This window comes from Lissotriton vulgaris, chromosome 4_1 (assembly GCF_964263255.1).
Source record: "Lissotriton vulgaris chromosome 4_1, aLisVul1.2, whole genome shotgun sequence".
NCBI classification, from domain to species: domain Eukaryota; kingdom Metazoa; phylum Chordata; class Amphibia; order Caudata; family Salamandridae; genus Lissotriton; species Lissotriton vulgaris.
In genome coordinates, this window is record NC_141691.1 from 1,518,129,572 (window position 1) to 1,518,146,655 (window position 17,084).

A 17,084-nucleotide genomic window follows, 5' to 3' on the forward strand; every position below is an offset into this window, starting at 1 on the left:
TAGTTTCTAAATGTTCTTAGGAATGTAGAACCTCCCATGAACCTAATCCAGTGGGCAGTGAGGGGCTGACTTCATGTCTGACCTTAGTGTGCAGTGGGGCCTATTTCCTTTGCTAGTGCCAGGAGTCACCTTGACCTTGTGTAATCCCCCTATTTCTCGGGATCGAGGATATTGGTAAGAACAACCCACGGAAACAATGGTACTGCTATGTTCTTGTTTAATGCTCACAAGTACACATAGAATAGGGAAAACAAATAGAAAAGACCGATTCAAGTCTCGCAATGTAAGGTCTCTCATACGTTACCCATCAGCCGTTGGCTCCTAGTTCTTAGAGCCGTGATCCAACCGTCCTCTGCATGGACACCGGTCCCGGTGTCCGGCCAACAGAGGACACTGTGCAGAGAAACGGGCGAAAATGCCGATCAAAAACGACTGATGGGGGAGCACGCTGAGGAGTCCTCTATAATCCTCAATATACCTCGGGAACACCAAGCCAGGTGCTCTACCGATGGTTCAGTAACAATAACCGAACAACCCAAAACAGAGACGCAGCAACCACCTCCCTTGATGGGCGTCTCTGTTCCTGTCCGTCTCGGGAGCGTAGAAACTAACGCTTGACCAAGACTCCGAGCAGCCGCTCGTTTCCAGGTAACTATACCGTAGTTCGAAACCGCGGTACTTACTCCAATGTCGAACTAAACACAGCTCCTTGCTCCCGTGAGCACAGAACAAGCAGGACACAACGGACAGCCGATCAGGAAACAAAATATTCGACAATGTCCCTTCAGCCCATGCGCCTTAAGTACTCATTTCCGGGTGCGTGATGCGTGCGCTTGGCATGCCGGGTCTTGTAGTTTCTGAGCCTTCCGTGCCGTGATCTGTCTTCTGTGCAGAGGTTTAGTTCAGCGCTCCACCGCGCCTCGGAGATCTTGACACCTTGCTATGGCACCGTTAAGGCCCAAAGCACATGTAGGAAGCCAGAGATGTAGCTCCCGGGTGGCTAGATGTATCAGTGTGGGCATTAAGGTGACACCAAAGAAGGACTACGTGACTACATCTTTAAAGTTTGGTTCCGGTACTGAAGTCCTGATCGTTCTGTTAACTCATTGAATAGTAAGAGTGAATTGGGATGTACCCATTTAAAGCAATTGGTGCACAGAGGGTTAAAGGTGAATTCACCTTGTGCCAGGTTACATGTCAGGTTTTATTTTTTTTACAGAGTTTTGTATAGCGCAAACTTTACCCAAAGTTATCGGGTATCAAAGCGCTTTATGCAATCACCATTTGGGTTACATGAGGACACATTTATTTTTGTTAGGCACGGGGAGATTAACTGCTAGATTCATCATTGTCCCATTTTGCGAGTCCTTAATAGCGATTATTAAGATATCGCTATTAAGGACTTGCAAAACGGGATTCATGTAGGAATCGCTAAATAAATTGCGATTCCTACACATTTCTTATTTGCTAATCGCAAATAAGGATGCGATTTCAAGGGTGCCAGGGGTGTCCAAATGACACCCTGTAGCACCCCTGAAATTTAAATTTAGACTTATCAATCAATCGATCAATCAATCACGGCATTTATAAAGCACGCTACTCACCCGGGAGGGTCTCAAGGCGCTAGGGGAGAGGGTATGTTACTGCTCGAACAGCCAGGTCTTGAGCTGCTTTCTGAAGGAGAGATTGTCCTGGGTTCGCCGAAGGTGGGTGGGGAGGGAGTTCCAGGTCTTGGTTGCGAGGTAGGAGAAGGATCTTCCTCCGGCGGTGGCTCTGCGGATGCGTGGTACGGTGGCGAGGGCGTGGCTGGTCGATCGTAGCTGGCGGGTGGGCGTGTAGAAGGTCATGCGTCGTTGAGGTACTTGGGGCCCAGGTCGTGGAGAGCCTTGTGTGCGTGGGTGAGGAGTCTGAACGTGATTCTCTTGCTGACGGGTGGCCAGTGCAGGTCTCTCAGGTGTCCGGTGATGTGGCTGTGTCGGGGGATGTCCAGGATGAGTCGTGCGGAGGTGTTCTGGATGCGTTGGAGTCTTTTTTGAAGTTTGGCTGTGGTTCCGGCATAGAGGGTGTTCCTGTAGTCCAGTCGGCTGGTGACGAGTGCCTGGGTAACGGTCTTCCTGGTTTCAGTGGGGATCCATCTGAAGATCTTGCAGAGCATGCGCAGGGTGTTGAAGCACGAAGATGAGACGGCGTTGACTTGTCTGGTCATCGACAGGAGTCCAGGATGAAGCCCAGGTTGCGTGCGTGGTCCGTTGGCTTGGGAGCGGTGCCCAGGGCCGGGGGCCACCAGGAGTCGTCCCAGGCGGAGGGTGATGATCCCAGGATGAAGACTTCCGTCTTGTCTGAGTTCAGTTTAAGGCGGCTGTTCCTCATCCAGTCCTAGATACGGCGAAACAGCTGGGGAAGGAACAGTGAGGCAGGCAGCTAGGGAGGCAGGCAGACGGCACAACGATGCTGCGAGCAGCAGCGAGGGGCACACATACAGCTGGTGGCCGTGCGGCGCGGGGGTGTCCTGAGAACAGGTCACACTCACCTGCGCCACGCGGTCGCCATTTAAGGACAAGTGGCAGGGAGGAGCAGCTGGGAGGCGGGAGCGGGGAGGACACGGAGCAAAAGGGGGCATGGCCGCGTGAACGGCGGCGGGAAGCGGGGAGCGGGGCGGGCAGGTACAAGGGGAAAAACATCACTCAATACAACAACTGTTCAACAAATTAGGCACAAAATACAACAAAATACAACACCTAGATATGGCGAAACAGCTGGGGAAGGAACAGTGAGGCAGGCAGCTAGGGAGGCAGGCAGACGGCACAACGAGGCTGGGAGCAGCAGTGAGGGGCACGCACACAGCTGGTGGCCGTGCGGCGAGGGGGTGTCCTGAGAACAGGTCACTTATGTTGCGCACACACATGTCCAAAGGACATGTGTGTGTGTAACATACAACTGAGAAAAATGCACAAAAGTTCATTTTTCTCAGTTTTCGCTATTTACCACGAAGTCAGACTTCGCGGTAAATAGCGGGAAAAAATTGCGAAATCGCAATTTTTTAATGTGTCATGAATAGCATTTAAGGAATCTCAAATTGAGATTCCTTAAATGCGATCGCAATTTGAAAAATCGCAATTTTTTGCGATTTTACAAATTGCGAGTTCATGACCCATTGTTGACTTCCAAATTCCATTTTTGCGGGCGCAAACGGCCGAATTCTGCGATTCGCACCTTTTGCGCCCGCAAAAATGCTTCATGAATCTAGCTGTAAATGATTTGCCCAGAATCACAGGATGTTGTGTGTCCTTGCAGAGACTCCAACCCAGTTCCCCAGATTTGAGATTGACCGCTCTAGCCGTTAGGCCAACTCCTCTCCCCAATTGTTCATCTAATGAGCTTGTGCAAGTGGCGTTTAGCATTGGACTTTAGATTGTCCTGTGCTATTCTGGATAGAAGTGGAATTTCTTATTTATAAGGGTAGAACAGCCAAATCAGGTGCTAACTGATTAGGTCGTTTTAAGTCCTTTTTACAATATATTGAGGGATAGAATATGGCTTAGAAAAAAAAGGTGATTTTTGGATTTTAACTTGCATAGAAATGATTTCCACCTAGTTTTCAGGATATCTGATTAGAGATTCTCTTTGCAGCAACTCTCTCTGGCGAAGACTTAGGCCTGATGGGAAATTATAACTTTCAAGACAGAGGCCTTTTTGCGTTAGATGTAGAGTGATAAGGAAGCCGAGTGGATGAAGAACAGCAGACTAAAACTAAACTTGGACAAGATGGAAGTTCACATCCTCGGCTCCAGCCCCTCCAACACCCATCGACCATGCACGCAACCTAGGTTCATCCTCGACTCTACTCTCTCCATAACTAAACAGGTCAACTCCGTCTCGTCCTCATGCTTCAACACCCTCTGCATGCTCCGCAAGATCTACAGGTGAATCCCCACCAAAACAAGAAGAACGGTCACCCAGGCCCTCGTCAGCAGCAGACTGGACTACGGAAACCCCCTCTATGCAGGATCCTTGGCTAAACTCCTGAAACGCGTACAGAACGCCTCTGTACGCCTGATCCTCAACATCCTTCGCCGCAGCCACATCACACCCCACCTGAGAGACCTGCACTGGCTCCCCATCAACAAAAGGATCACCTTCCAACTCCTCACCCACACACACAAGGTACTCCACAACACGGGACCAGCAAACCTCAACAGATGATTCCCCTTCTACACCCCCAACTGCCAGCTCCGCTCCGCCGACCTCGCCACAGTCCCCCGCATCCGAAGAGCAACCTCCGGCGGCAGATCGTTCTCCCACCTCGCCGCCAAGACCTGGAACACCCTTCGCATCCTTCTACGGCAGACCCAGGACTTGCTACCCTTCAGACAACTCCTCAAGACCTGGCTATTCGAGGAGTAGAAGCACCCGCAGCGCCTTGAGACCCCTACGGGTAAGTAGTGCGCTTTACAAATGTTCTGATTGATTGATTGATTGCACTGGGTTTTAAGTGGCAGGGAGTGGGGTGGTGTAATTGAAGCGACATATACCTGCGATTAAGCAAAATGTCTGCTGTACTAATGGACTACAGAGCAGAAAATATTGTGGGGCCAGAATCTGGTGGCTGAGGTATCGAGAACCAAAATATTTTTAAGGTAAGTGCATACAGATAAGTATAGATTTTCTGAACTTAACTTCACACTTTTGTACCATGACCATATATTTACCTTCAAGGAATGTAGATGTGGAGTTGAGAACAGTAAATGTATACGTAGAAACATGCACTTACCTTCACAATACTTTGGTTCTTCATGTCATAATATTTTGCCCCATGATTTTTTACTCAATATTCTGGTATGAAATCCTACGACCGAAGGGAATCCCTGTCTTCTGGTCAGACTGATACAGGTACCTGGATACATGATCTAAGTGTATAGTTTAGATATACTTCTTGATGTTTTACAGTACTGAAAGTTAAACATAGGCATTAGGGACTTCCCTTGTACTACAGAGTGGTAGAGATTTCTATTTCTACAGGTTGAAGGTCTGTCCGCAACATAGAGATTCTGCTTGATTTCATGATTTGTTCCAGTTTTTCAAGAGTGGATGGGGTGGAGTTCACTCCATTTTTGTAAAATATTTTTGGGTTAGAGCATTGACTGTTAATTGGTGAATAAGCAGACATCGCTTGTCTGTTTTTCTGACATCAATTAATTGAGTCAGTTTCAGGTATTTTCAAATTAAGTTCATTCATTTGGAAGTTTATACACCTAATATGTAAGATCAGCAATTCATTCGAAAAGAAAGGGGTAACATTAGCCTTTTGTAAGACTGAAAAAATTATTTTCAACAAGTTGGCAATCTTTCTATGTCCTCCAGAATGCCTCAGAGATGTTCAGAGGTGTCTTGCTTATTCCCACTTTTCCTTCCCATCCACCTTACCAGTTTCCCTTGTATCTTCGCTGGACCAGCATCTCCCATGTGCCTGATGTAACTCCCATTTCAGTGCACCCTCAGGCTTGGGCTTCTTCATGTCAGATTCATGGTCATGATTGCAAGGCTAAGAAAACTTCACCGGAGGGACTTCATCTTCCATATCAAGCAACCGCACTCTCCATGCTCCTTCTTCCTCCTTGTTACTTACCCTTTGTTTTGCCACTAGTGTCCTTTGCTTTTCCCACCACAGTGGGCACTATTTTCCAATTGTCTCTATGGATGTCTGTCAGTTTCTATCCAGCTCACACCTTTGAACAGTTGTACTTCAACTACATCTCCAAGTCTTCTCAAGCACAGAGTTCCATATGACGGCATAAATATCTGCAGACCTGATCCCGGGAATCAATCAATGACACTTGTAAAGCGCGCTACATACCTGTAGGGTCTCAAGGCGCTGGGGGGGGGGGGGGGGGAGGGTGCCGCTACTGCTCGAACAGCCAGGTCTTCAGCTTCTTCCTGAAGGAGAGGTGGTCTTGGGTCAGGCGCAGGTCGGTCGGCAGGGAGTTCCAGGTCTTGGCAGCCAGGTAGGAGAAGGACCTTCCTCCTGTAGTCGCTCTTCGGATGCGGGGGACGGCGGCGAGGGCGTGGTTGGCTGATCGGAGGTGGCGTTTGGGAGCGTAGAAGTTGACTCGGCTGTTGAGGTAGCTCGGGCCTTGGTCGTGTAGGGCTTTGTGTGCGTGGGTGAGGAGGCGGAAGGTGATTCTTTTGTTGACGGGGAGCCAGTGAAGGTCTTTCAGATGTCCGGAGATGTGACTGGTTCGTGGGATGTCGAGGATGAGTCTGGCTGAGGCGTTCTGGATCCGCTGGAGTCTCTTCTGGAGCTTGGCGGTGGTACCGGCGTAGAGGGCGTTGCCGTAGTCCAGTCGGCTGGTGACGAGGGCCTGGGTGACGATCTTCCTGGTCTCGGTGGGGATCCACCAGAAGATCTTCCGTAGCATGCGTAGGATGTTGAAGCACGCCGAGGAGACGTTGTTGACTTGCCTGGTCATGGAGAGGGAGGAGTCCAGGATGAAGCCCAGGTTGCGTGCATGGTCTGTCGGTTTGGGTGCGGTGCCCAGGGCGGGAGGCCACCAGGAGTCGTCGAAGGCGGAGGGTGAGGGGCCCAGGATGAGGACCTCCGTCTTGTCCGAGTTCAGTTTCAGGCGGCTGGTCGTCATCCACTCGGCTACCTCTTTCATCCCTTCGTGCAGGTTGGCTCTGGCGGCGGTGGGGTCGTTGGTCAGGGAGAGGATCAGCTGGGTGTCGTCGGCGTAGGAGATTATGCTGAGGTTGTGTTTGCGTACGATGGCCGCGAGGGGGCTCATGTAGACGTTGAAGAGGGTGGGGCTCAGAGATGATCCTTGAGGGACGCCACAGATGACTTCGGAGGCCTCTGACTTGTACGGTGGTAGGCGGACTCTCTGTGTTCTTCCGTCGAGGAAGGAGATGATCCATTCCAGCGCCTTGTCCTGGATTCCGATGTTGCTGAGGCGCCGTACTAGGGTGCGGTGGCAGACCGTGTCGAACGCCGCGGAGAGGTCTAGGAGGATGAGGGCCGCTGTTTCTCCATTGTGCATCAGGGCTCGGATGTCATCGGTAGCGGCGAATCATGATCAGCTGTTTCTGATTGCAGGCTGGGTCAGACTGGGACAAAAAATAGAGACACCAAATTAAAAGTGGACACTATTAGTGTATAAGGTACCTAAAAAAGTGCCCCACACTTCCAAATCAGGGCTGCTTCAAACTGGTAAAGACATGCCGTATAGGTATTTTGTAAGAGATGGGAGACTGCATGCATTTGTGCTTGCTGCAGGAAATGTTTGTGGTAATATTAGAGAATTCAACAGTTAAAACTAACCCTGGGCGAAGCACTACGCTCCGTTTGCGGAGTTTGCGGAGTTTTGGCAACTCCGCGTTCCGCGGAGTTCGCGTAGCTGCCGATAACTCCGCTATCCGGTGCGGAGCGTAGTTGTCGCGCGCTAAATAACATTGTCGCGCGCTAAATAACATTATCGCGTGCGCGGCAATGGCTTACCTTGGTTCTGCATTCGCTTTTTCCCAGTCGCGTCGGCCACCATGTTTGTAAACCCTTCCGTGCAGCTGTGCGAACGCGATAACGTCATTGGAAGCGCGATAAAGCCATAAGGACGCGCGAGTATGTTTGTTGGTAAGATCGAGTTGCCGAACACGCAGAACCTGCAATCTTGCACAGAATAACTCGCGAGCATGTTAAAAGTTAAACCATAATAATAAATTACCATTTTGGTTAGCAAACAAGTGAGAAACCCCTCAAAGTTGTACCTTTGGATGTATTTTTTGGGGGGAAGGAGTCCTCTTTCTGTTTCTACTGTATTTTTGAATATTAAGGAGGAAGGGCTCTGGAGTTTACAACTTCCTGTTCCTGTCCACCAGGCTCCTCCCAGTGCTTTGTCCATGAGGTGGTCACTTTCATTTGGATTTTGAGCTGGCAGGATCACTTTCTGTGTGTGTTGGCTGCATTACTGCTTTTTTTGAATCTTACTGAGGACTTTTGGATTTTGAATTCTCTTTTTCAAGTAAGTTCAGTAATGTATGAGTGAGTATGATGTTGTAGACTTGTGTTTGTTTGATTTAAAATGTTTTAACTACATTATTCATTCCTTGATTTAAATTATTGATGGGTGCCTACTTTTATGCGGTCCCAACTTGTATTTCTTTTTAAATTTCATCCAGGCTACATAGAGAGGTACCCATGGGTAAAATCATAATTCTGTGTTTAAATTTTTATTCAAGTTTGTAAACAAACATCATGGCTGGCATTGGATTATGGTCATCATTATGCAATAGCAATGTCTGCTGTGGAATTTCTGTTTGTGTAATGAAAAAGTTTTTTTATTTTTTTAAGCCAATAGCTGACCCTAGTACTCCATGTAGTTAGTGTGTAGGCATGTTTGAGTTCATTGTAATAACTTTCTGTGGTTGGCCTGGCCATGTGTTGTTGGCGGCCATTTTATGTTTCCCAGCCACTTTGGTCTTGCCATAGGCCTCCAAACTTGTGGCCTACTCTTCCAGTAGGCCAGAGGTACTAGTCATAGGGTCATGAAAGGTAATCAACTGTTTTTCTGGTGTACCTCTAATTAGGAAATCATGGATGGACTGGATTGATTTAGAAAATCTTATGTTTATGTGTGGGGTATGTCAGGTTTCGGGTGTCTGTCAATTTCTGCCATTAGGTAACCCTAGGAATACAGCTCGGGTAGTTTTGGTAACGTCGCGCCGTGTGGGAACGCGACCTTACCTTTTTTGTCTTTTTCGCGCGCTCAATGTACTGGCTCGGGAACGCGATAACGACTTTTTACTCGATTCGCGTTGCCGAACACGCCGATTTTGCATTCTCGCGAACAATATGTCCCGAGTTGCATAAAAGTTCCTCGAAAATGTTTAATGTGTCCCCTGTGCTACCAAAAAGTCCTCATTTTTTGTGTTATTTACTTCTTTGGTTGTAGCTTTGTCTTCCTGGAGCATGGCCCACTCCCAGTTCCTTTCTGTCCTCTATGTAATGATTTCTTGTTTATGGTTGGGGTGACCAATTTGGGGGGTGGTGTCTGGTGTGTTCATTTTGTGAAGCAAAGCATTGTCCCTTTGGCATAGGCATTTATTGTCTGTCCTCTCTTTCTTTTCATGTAGTGGTGAGGGCCATTTTGTGTGTACTTCCTTTGTGATGATTCTGCTATGTTGTTGTTGGTGGGCAGGCCTTGTGGTGGCGGCCATTTTGTGTATGCTTCCTTTGTGACTGATTTTGCCATGTGGTGGAGGCCATTTTGGGTGCATCCCCTTTCCATGTTGTCTTTGGGTGTCCCTGTCCTCCTGGCCCTATGGAGGCGGCCATTTTCTGTGTCCTTCCCTGGTCCTCTTCTTTTGCCATAGCCATCCAAGGCTTTTGTAGGTACTACCACTCAAAGCCATAGGTGCATTCAAGTTAATCAACTATTTTTGTGGTGTAACTTTAATTACACCGTGTATGGCTTTGGATTGCTTCACATTTTTTTGTAATGGTGGTACTTTTAGTTTTTTGGTTGCTTGTGTGTAGCTATTATGGCACTCCCTGCCATTAGGTAACCCTAGGAATACAGCTCGGGTAGTTTTGGTAACGTCGCGCCGTGTGGGAACGCGACCTTACCTTTTTTGTCTTTTTCGCGCGCTCAATGTACTGGCTCGGGAACGCGATAACGACTTTTTACTCGATTCGCGTTGCCGAACACGCCGATTTTGCATTCTCGCGAACAATATGTCCCGAGTTGCATAAAAGTTCCTCGAAAATGTTTAATGTGTCCCCTGTGCTACCAAAAAGTCCTCATTTTTTGTGTTATTTACTTCTTTGGTTGTAGCTTTGTCTTCCTGGAGCATGGCCCACTCCCAGTTCCTTTCTGTCCTCTATGTAATGATTTCTTGTTTATGGTTGGGGTGACCAATTTGGGGGGTGGTGTCTGGTGTGTTCATTTTGTGAAGCAAAGCATTGTCCCTTTGGCATAGGCATTTATTGTCTGTCCTCTCTTTCTTTTCATGTAGTGGTGAGGGCCATTTTGTGTGTACTTCCTTTGTGATGATTCTGCTATGTTGTTGTTGGTGGGCAGGCCTTGTGGTGGCGGCCATTTTGTGTATGCTTCCTTTGTGACTGATTTTGCCATGTGGTGGAGGCCATTTTGGGTGCATCCCCTTTCCATGTTGTCTTTGGGTGTCCCTGTCCTCCTGGCCCTATGGAGGCGGCCATTTTCTGTGTCCTTCCCTGGTCCTCTTCTTTTGCCATAGCCATCCAAGGCTTTTGTAGGTACTACCACTCAAAGCCATAGGTGCATTCAAGTTAATCAACTATTTTTGTGGTGTAACTTTAATTACACCGTGTATGGCTTTGGATTGCTTCACATTTTTTTGTAATGGTGGTACTTTTAGTTTTTTGGTTGCTTGTGTGTAGCTATTATGGCACTCCCTGCCATTAGGTAACCCTAGGAATACAGCTCGGGTAGTTTTGGTAACGTCGCGCCGTGTGGGAACGCGACCTTACCTTTTTTGTCTTTTTCGCGCGCTCAATGTACTGGCTCGGGAACGCGATAACGACTTTTTACTCGATTCGCGTTGCCGAACACGCCGATTTTGCATTCTCGCGAACAATATGTCCCGAGTTGCATAAAAGTTCCTCGAAAATGTTTAATGTGTCCCCTGTGCTACCAAAAAGTCCTCATTTTTTGTGTTATTTACTTCTTTGGTTGTAGCTTTGTCTTCCTGAACAGGCCATGTGGTGGCGGCCATTTTGTAGGTACTTCCTTTGTGCATTTATCATTGGCCTCCCTGCTTTTGGTCTGATCTGATAGTAGGACAGACTCCCAGAGGTGGTAGTTACTAGTGAGCGGGGCTGCTTTATGTAGCTGTTTCTATTTGGTCTATTTAATTACCATCATTACGGCATGTGTGTATGCCATTGCATTTCCAAGTTGGTTGTCTGGGCAGGGGGGTAGGTAACTTTTTTGTGTGTGGAATAATTTTATGACTTGTATGTGTTTTTGCCGTGAAGTTTTACAAACTCTTAGCCATGGTGTATTTTGATTTTCCTTGCATTAACCTGTCATGACTCATGTGTAGCAGGCAACCTCCTTTTTCTGTCCATGTTGGTATATGATAGGCCTGCTTGACTTTATTATTGGTTATTTCTAGCTGGGAGCTGTGGTGCTCGTACTATTAGTCTTCTTTTTTGTGTTTTATACATTGCCCTGTGTGTCTTTCAATTGTTCATGTGTTGTTGGCTTACTGCTTGTTTGACTGACGTTTTCTGTCTTCTTTGCTTGTAGGTGCACAGAAAAAGACTGAGGAGGTGCTGGCTGTTTTCATCCATCGCCCGTTCAACTGCCAGACGGACGTCCTTCAATTGTACGCCACGTGTGGGGTGTGACTCATCTGACCACACATCTCTGCAATTTGTGCTACTGAGTGCTGCTGTGTGCTGCTGACATCAGAAGAAGATGGGTCCTAAGAGAGCAGTTACCAGGTCCTCCACCACCAAGAAAGTTGCTGAGAAGAAGGTACAGAAAAAGGAAGTGTCACTTAAGGCTGGTATGGACCCCCAAACCTTTTTTGGGCCCCCAAAACGTACGCCTGCAGCAGCGGTGTCCATGGTGCAAGCTGGAGCCAGCACATCGGCATTAGCGGGGGCAAGCCACCAACCCAGGGCCAAGCACATGAGGGTCGAAGAGGTAGCCGACCTAGTGTTACAAAGCAGTGATACTGAGCCTGAACTTAACTTATCGCTGTCTCAAAGTAGCACACAATCTATGCAAGCTGAAAGTGCTGACCAACCGCCGCCAGCAGTAGATGTTCAACAACCACAACCACTTCCCGCAATAGTTGTTGAAAAACCACAACCACCGCCCGCAATAGTTGTTCAACAACAACAACCAAATCCCACAGTAGTAGTTGTTGAAGAACCACAGCACGCTATAGTACTTCCTCAAGAACAACAACCACCGTCTCCACACGCAATAGTGGAAGTTGTTCCTCCCGATGTCGGGGCAGTTCAGGAAGTAGAGCCTCATTCCGAGCAAGAAGAAGAGGAAGCCACTTCTGGAGGTGATCTACTGTCTTTAAATTTACGAAAGGAAAGGAGGGTTAGTGGCAGTGCATCGAGTTCTTCGCATAGCATCCCTTCAGATGACCTTGATAAGGATTATCATCCAGGACGAAGAACTGAGCATTCAAAGGAGAGGCATCAAAAGACCAGGCTGGGAAAAAGGAAGGATCCGTCAAGGCTTGAACTTCCGGAGTTCGATGTAGGTGAACAGGATACTGATGGTGATAAAGACGGGTCTGACACTGACAATGTCATCATCACAAGCGTTATTCCTGGTGCAGAGGATGTAGAGACCAGCATTTTCACCCTATCTAGAAGGGCTGTGATTAGTGATGAGCAGGTAGCACGTGTAACTCCTACACACTCAGCGCCCAAAGTAACACCAGCTCCCATTTTTGCATCAGCGAAGGCCCGGCAGCGTGCGACATCCAGCGCAAGCGCCACCTCAACAGAAGGAGGTAGTGGCAGTACTAGTACTGAACTGTCACATAGGGAAATGCAACCAAAAGGCTCCAGTTCATCCGGGATTGGAAGTGGGTCCTCCTCTTCCTATGGCAGGAGACAAAAGTTTAGCTCCCCAGTCTGGGATTTTTTTACGGTTCACCCACATCAGGAGAACATTGCTATATGCTCCATTTGTCGCACCAATGTTAGTCGTGGTAAGATTGGTACAAACTATGGTACTGGAGGCCCAACGACCCATATGAAAAAAACACACACAATTGTATGGGAGAACCACCTTGCAAGCTTACAAAAAGATGTAAGCACTGGTGTTGGTGGGGAGGATACAGTACTACAAGGTCCACTCATGGAAGAAGAGGGAGACGATGACCTTCTATCTGGGAGTGGTACACCAATGAGCCCTGTCGCCAGCACTGGAGTGGTGCAGTCCAAATCCTCAGCATCAGCAACTTCTCAGTGGCACCAGAGTCAGCCGGAGACACCAAGGGCAAGGAGTGAAAAGTCTGCGTTGAAAGGTGGTCCGTCTAGCAGAACAGACAGAATTACCAAGCAGCTTACCATTACTGGCATGTTTAGGCAGGAGGGAAAGTACGAGCGGAACCACCCAACAGCACGTTTGTACAATGCGAAACTTGCAAAAATGTTGGCACTGGACCTTCTCCCATTTTCATTTGTTGAGGGAGTGGGATTTCGGCAATTAGTGGCAACACTCGCCCCAAAATGGGACGTTCCCAGTCGCTACTATTTTGCAAGAGTTGCTATTCCAGCACTACACCACGACGTGCTGGGATTGATTGGGAAAGCCTTACAACAGAGTGTTGTCCATTGTATCCACCTGACAACCGACATGTGGAGCAGTCGCGAAGCCACAGCAGATTACATGTGCATCACCGCACACTGGATCTCTTTTGCAGGTGTGAAAGACAAGTTAACATCAGGCCTTCTTGATGTTGCTGGGATTTTCAATGACACTCGCAAACATGCAACTGTAGCCATGTTTGGTATGGAGAAAACTCATACTGCTGACAACATTTTGTCTGACTTTAACAGCAAGGTCTTTGAATGGCTGAAACCAAGAGGCCTTAAGATTGGTTTTGTTGCCACCGACAATGGCAGTAATGTAGTGAGGGCAATGAAAGATGGACAGTATTTCAGGGTACCCTGTTTGGCACACTGCATTAACTTAGTCGTGCAAGACTTTCTGAAACATGAACAACAAGTCAGCAACATACTGACCATCTGCAGAAGAATATGCACGCATTTTAACCATTCTTTCAAAGCGCGGAAGCTGCTACGCGTCATTCAGCGGGAGCATAATTTGCCAGTCAAAGCACTGATCCAGGAGGTCCCAACACGTTGGAACTCGACTTATTTCATGCTTGAGCGTCTCTTTGAGCAGTACATACCACTGAATGCTTATGTAATGTCAAGAAGATTAGTGGATCCTACTGTTAATCTTAAAAGCCTGACCGTTGAGATGTGGCAGTGGGACATCATTAAATGCTTGACAGAGATGCTACAACCTTTTGAGGTGTTCACACGTGCAGTTAGCAGGGAGGACTGTACTATGGGCCAAGCCATCTCATTGTTGTACATGCTCGAGCAACAGCTGAAGGAGGTCTGTGAAGCATACGAAGGTGACGAAGAAAAAGTTGATGCATGTACCTTGGCCAAGGCCTTACGCAACCGCTTATCTGTAAATGCAAGGCTTAAAATGATTGTGTCAGATCCAAATTACATAACTGCAACAATCTTGGATCCACGGTACAAATTGTTTGTCAGCAGTAGCGCAGTCATTCCTTTTTCAGATGGGGATGTTGCCAATTACAAAAGTTCCATAGCTGTGGAAGCTAATGATTTCGAAACTGAACGGCTGTTACTTAAAGGCCTGACAGTGCCAGCCCAGGACAGTCAAAGTACTCCAGGCCATCCTCCTGAGGCAACTCTGGCAAGTTCATCACAGCATGAGAGCGGTGCGTCCGCTTCCCAGCAGGCACCAACAGTACCAAAAGCAGCACCTGCACGATCTGATTCAGCAGACACAACCAAAAGCATAACTGCTTTTTTTCTACAGAAGGGAATGGGTAAGTCCGTTGCTGTTGCAAAGGGGAAAGAGGAGCAGCAAAGCCGAGCACCATTGAACACTGAGCGGATGGTTCAGGCCTATCTGGATGACACAACAGAGGTGTTCATGGAGCAAAGCCCATTGGTCTATTGGTATGAAAGAAGGAGACAGTGGCCAGTGCTGAGCAGGCTGGCGATAAAGTATTTGGCTTGTCCTGTAGCCAGTGTCGCCTCTGAGCGGGTTTTCAGTGCTGCTGGTGCCATTGTGACATCGAAAAGGACCAGTCTCTCCCCCAAAAGCGTCGAGAGGCTGACAATGATAAAAATGAATCAACACTTCATACCACCAGACTATACTGTACGTGAATCAGAGCAGGATGAAGAAAGCGAGCCCGAAGAATTTATCACTGCTGGGTTACATGACCTACTGCTGTCCGGACCCGCAGAGTTTGAGGACGAGCACCTCTTCCCTGACCAATAGGCTGTTAAATTGTGACTTTTTCCCTTCTTTTATTTGTGTTATTTATTTTCTTATTAAAAATGACTTTCTGGTGCATAACTGCTAATCTTAAAATAAAAAGCTCAACCAAATCCATCCCCACCACTCATTCTTTTAATGTACCTACTGGAGTTGCACACCTGTGCATTTTATTTTCGCTGTATCTTTTTTAGTTACCTCCTGGAGTTGCACGCCTGTGCATTTATGTTCCATGTTGACTGCACTCCTCAGAGTCTTGCTGCATCTTCTTGACTCCCACTCAAGTCAATACAATTCCATCTTGGCAGCCATACATTTGATGTTGTAGATGGAGTATAGTACAATAACAATAATGTAGCCTCTAACAGTCCCTCCATAATAAGTGAACCGTACATGACTACAGCCATCCTCTATTTCATTTGAAATCTGCAACTCATAATAACTGCCTTGCTGAGTCTTACTGTTAAGGCTACCACCTCTGTCTGCAGGCATTCAGAGACGACTCTTCTGTGTCAAAAGAAACTTGAGCAGGCATCCACAACTGAAGTCAACTTGTTGTGATGATGACTCGCATTACAAAGGCTCGGCAGCATCTGTGATCAATCTTCTGACAGTGAAAGAGAAGAAGAGCAAAACAGGTATAAAAATGAATGCCATGCATTGCATGGGATGTATTTTTTGGCTGACTCTGAGCTAATGTGCATGGAGTTGAAGTATATTAGTAACTTCAGTTCAGACTCACGTGATAGCCAATTCTTCCATGTTATTTACTAATAATAGAAATTATTTACGCACTTGTGTTCCTACTACTACAGATGCAGTCAGGACTTAATTTATCTTTGCTGTCCGGCGGTTGGATCTGAGCTGATTGATGCACGATGTTTCTTGGAGTGGAATACAAGGTAATAAATAAAATACAAATAAGAGTCACAGCACAGTAGACCCAGGCTACTACATGTTTGTGCACAGTGCTGTGGTAGAGTACAATAGTGGTATGATTGATGACTGAGAATGACGCATTGATTTTGTTGATTAATTTTGTAAATGCTAGGTTGCTTTTTCAATTTCATTCACCTTTCTGTGGGTCTGAAATTTTTAGGGAAATGCAGTTTGTATAACGGCCAAACCTGTGTCGTCGTGGGCCTGTTGTTGTGTGCTTGCTCCTGTCTTTTTTTGTACTTCTACATTAAAAATGATATGCAACTAGTAGACTTATACAAATTGTATCCAAGCCGCCTCAGTCTGAAAGTCCTCTCATACGACTACTCCTCTTGTTTTGTATTGTTTTTTTATCTTCACTGTATTACAATTTGTTTAGGTCATTCACATTCTTTTGTATTTGCCTTTTCTTTTTCAGGCTGGACATCTTTCACGGTTCACCCACTGCTTTATAGTATGAGCATCAACTCTCATCCTTACCACAGATCCTCATCATCAAGCAATTGGATTGCGGGAAACCAAGAATCATATTCAGCGTGTCCTTTTCTTACGTCCATTGCTTACAATCATTAGCTAGCTGATCAACATCATAAATCATCGTCTTCATTGTTTTGCTTTTGTTGTCTCCAATCTCCATGCGTACTGTTTTTCTTTCTCAAACCTTTCCCAAAACCCCCGTACCCATCCATTAAACAATCCCTAACCCTCTTCCCCCGGGCTGCGTGGTTACATTGAGGTGTGATGTTTCTTACATTAAATATACACCAACAATTTGATCACGCGCTTGCTGGGGCAGATGTGGTCAAAGCAACAATAGTGAAATGTCAACAAGGCATGGCCAGGATCTTCTGCGGCTTCCCAACTCAAGCTCTGTGTATAACGCCAAATAATTTACCATTTAACATCAAACAACGAATGCATCTAATGAATTGGCGTAATTTATTTTTTGGGTTTAAAGTGTAAAGCATTTATGATTTAGAAAAGTTTGACGTTGCCGTGAGTACTACAAGTAACGTTGAACTTCTTATCTTCTCTTGCACTTTGTTTCCAGTCCCCAAAACCATTGTTTTGTTTCAGTTTAGCAGT